The sequence below is a fragment of the Capricornis sumatraensis genome, chromosome 20 (assembly GCF_032405125.1).
Source record: "Capricornis sumatraensis isolate serow.1 chromosome 20, serow.2, whole genome shotgun sequence".
Lineage (NCBI taxonomy): Eukaryota > Metazoa > Chordata > Mammalia > Artiodactyla > Bovidae > Capricornis > Capricornis sumatraensis.
Window position 1 is genome coordinate 45,598,623 of NC_091088.1, and position 9,080 is coordinate 45,607,702.

Genomic DNA, 9,080 nt, shown 5'->3' on the forward strand with positions numbered 1-9,080 from the left:
TTGCTAGTGTGTGCTGCTGCTGCTGCTGCTGCTAAGTCACTTCAGTTGTGTCTGACTCTGTGCAACCTCATAGACAGCAGCCCACCAGGGTCCCCTGTCCCTGGGATTCTCCAGGCAAGAACGCTGGAGTGGGTTGCCATTTCCTTCTCCAACGCATGAAAGTGAAAAGTGAAAGTGAAGTTGCTCAGTCGTGTCCGACTCTTGGCGACCCCATGGACTGCAGCCTACCAGGCTCCTCCATCCATGGCATTTTCCAGGCAAGAGTACTGGAGTAGGGTGCCATTGCGTTCTCCATGCTAGTGTGTGAGATGAGTGCAATTGTGCGGTAGTTTGAGCATTCTTTGGCATTGCCTTTCTTTGGGATTGGAATGAAAACTGACCCTTTCCCATCCTGTGGCTACTGACGAGTTTTCCAAATTTGCTGGCATAGTGAGTGCAGCACTTTCACCGCATCATCTTTTAGGATTTGAAATCGCTCAACTGGAATTCCATCACCTCCACTAGCTTTGTTCATAGTGAGGTTTCCTAAGGCCAGCTTGACTTCACACTCTAGGATGTCTGGCTCTAGGTGAGTGATCACACCATCAGAGTTATCCAAGTCATAAAGACTTTTTTGTATAGTTCTTCTGTGTATTCTTGCCGTCTCTTCTTAATATCTTCTGCTTCTGTTAGGTCCATAGCATTTCTGTCTATTGAGCCCATCTTTGCATGAAGAGGGCTTCCCTTGTGGCTCAGCTGGTAAAGAATCTGCCTGCAATGTAGGAGACCTGGGTTCCATCCCTGGGTTGGGAAGATCCCCTGAAGAAGGGAAAGGCTACCCATTCCAGTATTCTGGCCTAGAGAATTCCCTGGACTGTATAGTCTATGGGGTCACATAGATCTCCGGTAGCTGGCTGTGATTGTACAGTGGTTAGTACTCTGTTGTGGCCGCAGCAACCTCGGTTCAAATCTGAATCCTGGCATTGTGGCAACAATGGTACAGCAAGGGGCCTCTCTTTTCAAATTCCTTTGGGGCTTCCCTGGTGGCTCAGCGTCTGCCTGCAATGCAGGAGACCCGGGTTCTATCCCTGGGTCAGGAAGATCCCCTGGAGAAGGAAATGGCAACCCACTCCAGTACTCTTGCCTGGAAAATTCCATGGACGGAGGACCCTGGTAGGCTACAGTCCATGGGATTGCAAAGAGTCGAACATGACTGAGCAACTTCACTTTCTTTCTCATTTTGCATGAAATATTCCCTTGCTTGGTATCTCTAATTTTCTTGAAGAGATCTCTAGTCTTTCCCATTCTATTGTTTTCCTCTATTTCTTTGCAATGATCACTGAGGAAGGCTTTCTTATCTCTCTTTGCTTTTCTTTGTAACTCTGCATTCAAATGGGTATATCTTTCCTTTTCTCCTTACCTTTAACTTTTCTTCCTTTCCCAGCTATTTGTAAGGCCTCCTCAGGCAACCATTTTGCCTTTTTGCATTTTTTTTGGGGGGGATGGTCTTGATTCCTGCCTCCTGTACAATGTCACAAAACTCTGTCCATAGTTCTTCAGGAACTCTGTCTATCAGATCTAATCCCTTGAATCTATTTCTCACTTCCACTGTATAATCATAAGGGATTTGATTTAGGTCATACCTGAATGGTCTAGTGGTTTTCCCTACTTTCTTCAATTTAAGTCTGAATTTGGCAATAAGGAGCTCATGATCTGAGCCACAGTCAGCTCCTGGTCTTGTTTTTGCTGACTGTATTGAGTTTCTCCATCTTTGGATGCAAAGAATATAATCTAACCTGATTTTGGTATTGACCATCTGGTGATGTCCGTGTGTAGAGTCTTCTCTTGTGTTATTGGAAGAGGGTGTTTGCTATGACCAGTGCATTCTCTTGGCAAAACTCTATTAGCCTTTGCCCTGCTTCATTCTGTACCCCAAGGCCAAATTTGCCTGTAACCAGGTATCTCTTGACTTCCTACTTTTGCATTACAGTCCCCTATAATGAAAAGGACATCTCTTTTGGGTATTAGTTCTAGGTCTTGTAGGTCTTCATAGAACTATTCAACTTCAGCTTCTTTAGCATTATTGATTGGGGCACAGACTTGGATTACTGTGATATTAAATGGTTTGCCTTGGAAACGAATGGAGATCATTCGGTTGTTTCTGAGATTCCATCCAAGTACTGCATTTGAGACTCTGTTGACTATGATGGCTACTCCATTTCTTCTAAGGGATTCTTGCCCACAGTAGTAGATATAATGGTCATCTGAGTTAAATTCACCCTTTCCAGTCCATTTTAGTTCACTGATTCGTAAAATGTTGATGTTCACTGATATGTAATAACTGGCATTTATATACCCTACACTATGTGCCAGGCACTGCTGTGAACATATCACCAATAATATTAACTCATTTCATCCTCTTAGAAAAGAGTTAGGTACTATTACTGCTCCTGTTTTACAGATGAAGAAACTAAAGGCTAGGAAAGGCAAGCAACTTCGCCCAAGTTCACAGAGTAACTAACTGGCATAGCCAGAATTTGAACCCAAGCAGTCTGGCTCCAGAGTCCATGATCTTACAATTAATATCTCTTATATAAGAATTTTTCATAATTTTTAAAGTGCACACATGATTTTTAAAAATAAATTAGTCTAATTCCATTTTTGTAAAATTTTACTTATCCATTTATCATGTCTGGACTAATGTTTTACCAAATATGATCTCTGAGAAATAATATCTGGTGAAACTTTAGATAAGTTTGTGGCTTCTTCTTTGTGCTTTTGTATTTAAACACCAAGCATTACAATGCCTAGTGCTGCAGGTGCCATGGTCTACAAAAATGGCTTCTAAACTGTGCCAAGCCACCTGTGCCAAGTGGCTGGCAAGGCTCTCAGAGGAGATTAGCCAACTGGGAAGTCATTACCCTCTCTCTGACTCTTCAATCAGGTAACTGGCTTTATCCACTGAAGCCATCTGATCATGTCAGTGAAGTACAGGGTTAAATACCTGAACCTTAAAACTCTGTGGAGAGGAAAGTGCTCTGTAAACAGATTGTTCCTGTGCTGTATTCTTCCTGACTTCCTCAGGGCACTTTTTACAAAACCAGGAGATGGCTTTCATGCTGATTAAATGTGAGGATTAAGGGATTCCTAAAAAAGCGAACTCAGGGCCAGGCTTTCTATGGGGAGGTGTTTCTGTGGCCTTGGTATCAAGGAACACATGGGGATTTGAATCAGAGGAGAGAACAAACACAATCTCCCGAACAAACTCTGTACAGCGCTGGAGTGTCATTTTAAGTTGAATAGAAAACAGCGGAAAGTGAATAACACTGTGCGAAGTGTTAGAATTACAAACGTTAGAAAAGAAATTAAATTACCTAATCTATCCCTTTCTGGGTCACCGGCTACAAAACCCCTCCCCCAGTCCTTTAGAAAGCCTTTTTAAAAATTTTCTTAAGCAAAGAACATTTCCCACTTATCTAGGAAGAGCGTTTTGCAATCTAATTTATTTTCAGTTTTTATATTATTTTCAGAATACTTTATATTAGCCATTCATTGCAGACTTCCCTTTCACAACTCCTCAATCCTTAGAACCTCACAACGTTTATCAAAATCTCTTCTTTCAAATGATTTTTCTCCAAATTTTTCTTGCTTTCATTTTCAACTATTGAAAAATATGTGTGTGCATAGAGATTGAGATGGAGATGGATACATATAGATATTGCTATCAGTATGCCAGCTGTTTATGTAAACTGTGGATGCATGGTTATGGTTAAAGTGTGTGTGTGTGTGTGTGTGTGTGTGTATATTTACATATATGTGTGTATGTATGTGTTTCTTGCTAATGTGTGTGTCTATATGTATGTATATGTATGTGTGTGCACATCAGTCAGTTCAGTTTAGTCACTCAGTCGTGTCTGATTCTTTGCAACCCCATGAATCGCAGCATGCCAGGCCTCCCTGTCTGTCATCAACTCCCAGAGTTCACTCAAACTCATCTCCATCGAGTCGGTGATGCCATCCAGCCATCTCATCCTCTGTTGTCCCCTTCTCCTCCTGCCCCCAATCCCTCCCAGCATCAGGGTCTTTTCCAATGAGTCAACTCTTCGCATAAGGTGGCCAAAGTTTTGGAGTTTCAGCTTTAGCATCAGTCCTTCCAATGAAGACCCAGGAGTGATCTCCTTTAGAATGGACTGGTTGGATCTCCTTGCAGTCCAAGGGACTCTCAAGAGTCTTCTCCAACACCACAGCTCAAAAGCATCAATTCTTCAGCGCTCAGCTTTCTTCACAGTCCAACTTTCATATCCATACATGACCGCTGGAAAAACCATAGCCTTGACTAGACGGATCTTTGTTGGCAAAGTAACATCTCTGCTTTTCAATATGCTATCTAGTTTGGTCATAACTTTTCTTCCAAGGACTAAGTGTCTTTTAATTTCATGGCTGCAATCACCATCTGCAGTGATTTTGGAGCCCCCCAAAATAAAGTCTGACCCTGTTTCCAGTGTTTCCCCATCTATTTCCTATGAAGTGATGGGACTGGATACCATGATCTTAAATTTCTGAATGTTGAGCTTTAAGCCAACTTTTTCACTCTCCTCTTTCACTTTCATCAAGAGGCTCTTTAGTTCTTCTTCACTTTCTGCCATAAGGGTGATGTCATCTGCATATCTGAGGTGATTGATATTTCTCCCAGCAATCTTGATTCCAGCTTGTGCTTCTTCCAGCACAGCGTTCCTCATGATGTACTCTGCATATAAGTTAAATAAGCAGGGTCACAATATACAGCCCTCACGTGAAATAACTTTGGTTGCCCTATTTCATATATCAGGTTGTAAATGCATAGTGTAGAGATTGGTAACTCCCCATTATCTTTTTTTTTTTTTTTGTAGCCTGTTAAACTGGAGGTTGGTGAAGTAAAAGACCTGCTGGTCAGATTTGACCCTTCCTACAAAAATGATCTGAACAACTGGGTGGCCGAAGAAGTTTTAGCCATCAAGTATGTGGAGCACCCTCAAGTGGACATCCTGCACCTGCGTGGAGAAGTGAATTACCCCAACCTCACCTTTGAGACCATGGAGCTGGATTTTGGCTGTATCTTGAATGACACTGAGGTGATCCGCTACGTCACGATCACCAACTGCAGCCCCCTGGTTGTGAAGTTTCGCTGGTTCTTCCTGGTGGACGATGAGGAAAATCAGATAAGGTACCAACCAGCAGGGCAATCCTGCAGAGCTCTCCTGTGCTTTCATTTTTTAAAAATCTCCTTTGGACTTTGCACTGAGTTTCCTGTATTCTGAGTCCCGGTCTTCCATGAACATTCTCCTTTTTTAACTTCTGTTTATTTATCTCTGGCTTTGCTGCATGCAAGCTTTCTCTAGTTGCAACAAGCAGGGCTACTGTTCAGTGGCGACGCCTGGGTTTCTCTCTGTGGTGGCTTCTCTTGTTGTGGAGCGCAGGCTCCGGGGTGTGTGGTCCTTCAGTTGTTGCAGCTCCTGGCTCTAGAGCACAGGCTTCAGTGGTTGTGGTTTATGAGCTTAGTTGTTCCGTGGCACGTGGAATCTTCCCAGACCAGGACTGAACCAGTGTTGCCTGCATTGGCTGGATTCTTAACCGCTGGACCACCAGGGAAGCCCTCAATAATGCTTTCAGTTGGGATAAAGTTCCACAACTAATCACTGACAGAGGAACAAGAGCCATGGTCCATCCTCAGTTTCACAGGAAAAGCAGATAAAATATTCTTGAAAGCCCCAATTGCCACTAGATGAACAAAGTGATATCCCTAAGCCTGCTCTAATTTTGAATCTAGTGGTTGGATCATTAGAGATTTATCACTGAAAATAGTCTTTGTCAAGTTTCCTTAATCAGCATTTCAAACTCAAAGCACAAACTGAGTAGGACAATACATGAGGCGTGTGCTCCCCTGAACTCTACCTTCTGCATGTTTCAGTGGGTTTTGTTCTGACCCGTAAATGTACATTATATGTGTAGACATGTACTCATACGTGGGAGTGTATGTGAGAGATGGAAAGCACTGAAAGGGAAAAGCTGTCTTCACAATATTTAGGTTTAAAAGTGTCTCTCCTTTTCACTTAGAAGCTAAATCCAACTTAATTTGAAAAACACCCCTTTACAGAAATGGAAACAGCCTATTTCATTCAGGCCTTTTAGTAACAGTTTCATCTGGGTCAAAAGCCACATTGGTGGCCAGGATGAATGGGCTTCTGCATGTTTCCCTGTTGGATGTTTGGACAGCTCAGTTTTCAACGCCTGAATATGAATAGCCATTCTTAACTGGGAATATCTCATGTTGTTTCTTGGCTAGTCGATGCTTCCTATACACAGTCCTCATCTTGTGTATGACAGCCATCCTTTCCTTTAGCATGCCTGTTTCCATGGTAACTATGGCTTGCTCTGGATGTCTTCCATAAACATCTGATGATAACCCAGTGCAGCACTGAAGCCGGTTCAGAGCCTGAGTGAGGGAGCCTACTCATTTAGGTGTCAATGACTGACTTTTCAGGTTTGGGATGAAATTTTGTAGATGGTGAACGTTTAAAATAATTATGGAAAAATCAGTCAACCTGATCTAATGAGTTTCGACTACCAGATTGTAGAAGTTATTCTGATGCAACACAGCTAAATGAATTTATTCCATCTGGGAGCAGGGGACATGCTTTATTTATTTTTTTGTTTTCGAGAAGCCATTTCCATAATTTAAAATGATGACATTTTGAAAATGTACTTGGCCAGTACTAGAGGTGATACACTTAATTTTTCATTGGCTTAAACACTCGTTTGACCTTTATTTCCCTTTCTTCTTTGTCTTCTAATATCTTGATGTTGAGCCTCTTGCTTATATTTCATTTGTTCATTCAGAGAGTCTCTAGGAAACCCTTTGATAAGTGACTCTTACACGCCAAATACTTTGTGAGACATCAGAGATACAGAAGTAAGACATGATCCCTGGACTGAGGCTGTTGGGGAAGCAGGTGTGTGGTGCCAGGCTGTATGAGCGGCCATGGGGGTGAGGGCTCACAGGAGTCGGAGAAGACTGTGCTGCGAAGCATGGTCGAATGCTCTCGTCAGAGAAGCCCGGGAACATTCTCGGTTACAGAGATAGCAGGTGTAGAAGACAGGGTTCATGGATTCTGCCGCAAGCGACAGGAAACCTGGCTCCATGTGAAATCGAAGAACAGAGTTCGTTCACTGGTTGCCACGGCTCAGAATTCCAAGTTCATTTTGGTTTCTGGCCTGGCTTAAAGGAAAGACTCAAAGAATGTCCCTGGTGCCAGTCTCCCTGTCTCAGCTCTGCTCTCCTTCACGCGTTAGCCATGTTCTCAGTGCTGCCAGCACTCCTGGGGCCATGTCTGTGTGATTCTGAGCCACTGGAAAGGAAGATGAGCCTTGGTCCCAGAACTTCCAGGAGATTCACCCTGATGGGACCACCTTAAATCACCTCTCCTGTCCCCTCCCCTCACCAGTCCCTGTCGGGAGAGGGTGAAGCACCTGATTAGCGTTGACCTGATTGTGTGCCCCATGCCAAGGGCTGCACTGGTGACTCAGAACCATGTGGACTGCAAGGGTGGGAGTGGGGCACCTCTCCAGACAAAAGCTGCAATCTGGGGGGAGGAATGCAGGAAAAGCAGATGGTGCACGCTTGTCAGTGTCCACAGGGGCCACAGCACAGACTTCATTGGTACGGGGCAGTCGGGGAGAGGAGTCCGGGCAGGTAGACTGGCGGAAGCACGTGAGAGGCCTGGGATTCCATGATAAGGACCTTAGACTCTTTCTTGGAGGCACTGCTGAGATTTGTAATCAGGAGCGTGACAGAGACAGGTTTTCTTGGAAAAATAACCCTTAGCAGCATTCAGCACAGTTGTCTAACCCTTCCGTCCTGAAACATAATTCCTTTCATGTCTTGAATAGCACCATACTCTCCTGCTTTTCCTCTCGTCCCTTCGACTGACTACCGCAGCTCTTGGCCAGCAACAGCTGGAGTTGTGGGGACACAGGACTCCCTCCTAGGCCTTCTGCTCCTCCTGGAGCCGCCCCACCCACAGCTTCACTTAGCTCCTGTGGCAGAGGCTTCCGAATGTGTATCTCCTCCTAGAACCCCCGGAGCTGCAAGTTTGCCTTCTTGACGTCTCCCTTGGCTGTTTAATAGGTGGCTCATGTCTGGTGTACCCCACTCCAAACTCAGGCTCCACCCCCTCCCTGCTTCTCCTCCAGGGCCCCTGTTCCAGTAAATGACCCCACTGTCCTCCTGGGAGGCATCCAGACTTCTTCCTCTTTCTTGTCCCATATACCCCATCAAATCCATCACCAAATTCTACCTACTCCACCTTCTAAAAACCTCTCATTCCCATTTCCATGGTTGTTACACTAATTGAAGGTACCTTTGCCTCTTCCCTGGACTGTTGTGACAGCCTCTGACCGGGCTGTCTGTCTCCACTCCTGTGCCACAGTCCATCACTCCCTCCGCAGCTAGTGATGAGCACGTCATTGCCATGGTTTTCAGCCTTTGAGCACACCTGTGCTTTTTGAGATTAAGTACAAATACTCACTGTGTTCTTCAAGGCTCAACATGTACCACCTCTGCATTCCTCTCCGTTTTCCTCACATTGCTGTCCGCTACCACCTTGACTTCATTCTTTGCTCACATGCCAGCCTCCTTCCTGCCCAGTGCTGTTGTTGCCTCATGCCTTCTCTCTGCTGGAAGCTCTACCTGCTCACCTAGCTAGCCCTGCTGCCTCGTCAAGTCTCAGCTTAAACTTCCTTCCCTGAGAAGCCTTCTCTAAGACCCTTCCCTACTAGAGGGCCCCTGTCATAGGCACCAGTAGCCCGTCTCCTCCGTGACTCATCACATTTGAACTCTGGCTAAGGTTCAACTCCCCTGCTGGCTCTTAATCCCTGTGAGACTAGGAAGCACATCTGACCTGTGGCCTCTTTATCCCTGGGCCCAGCACAGTCCATAGCACAGAGTGAGTCCTCAAAGAATATTTTGTAATTAATCAACTTCTCTCCCTGCCCCTGGTGTTTGTAGTGAGAGGAGAGTCATTTCATGACTGGTTTAACATTCTTTTCTGTCAGCTTCCTGGCAC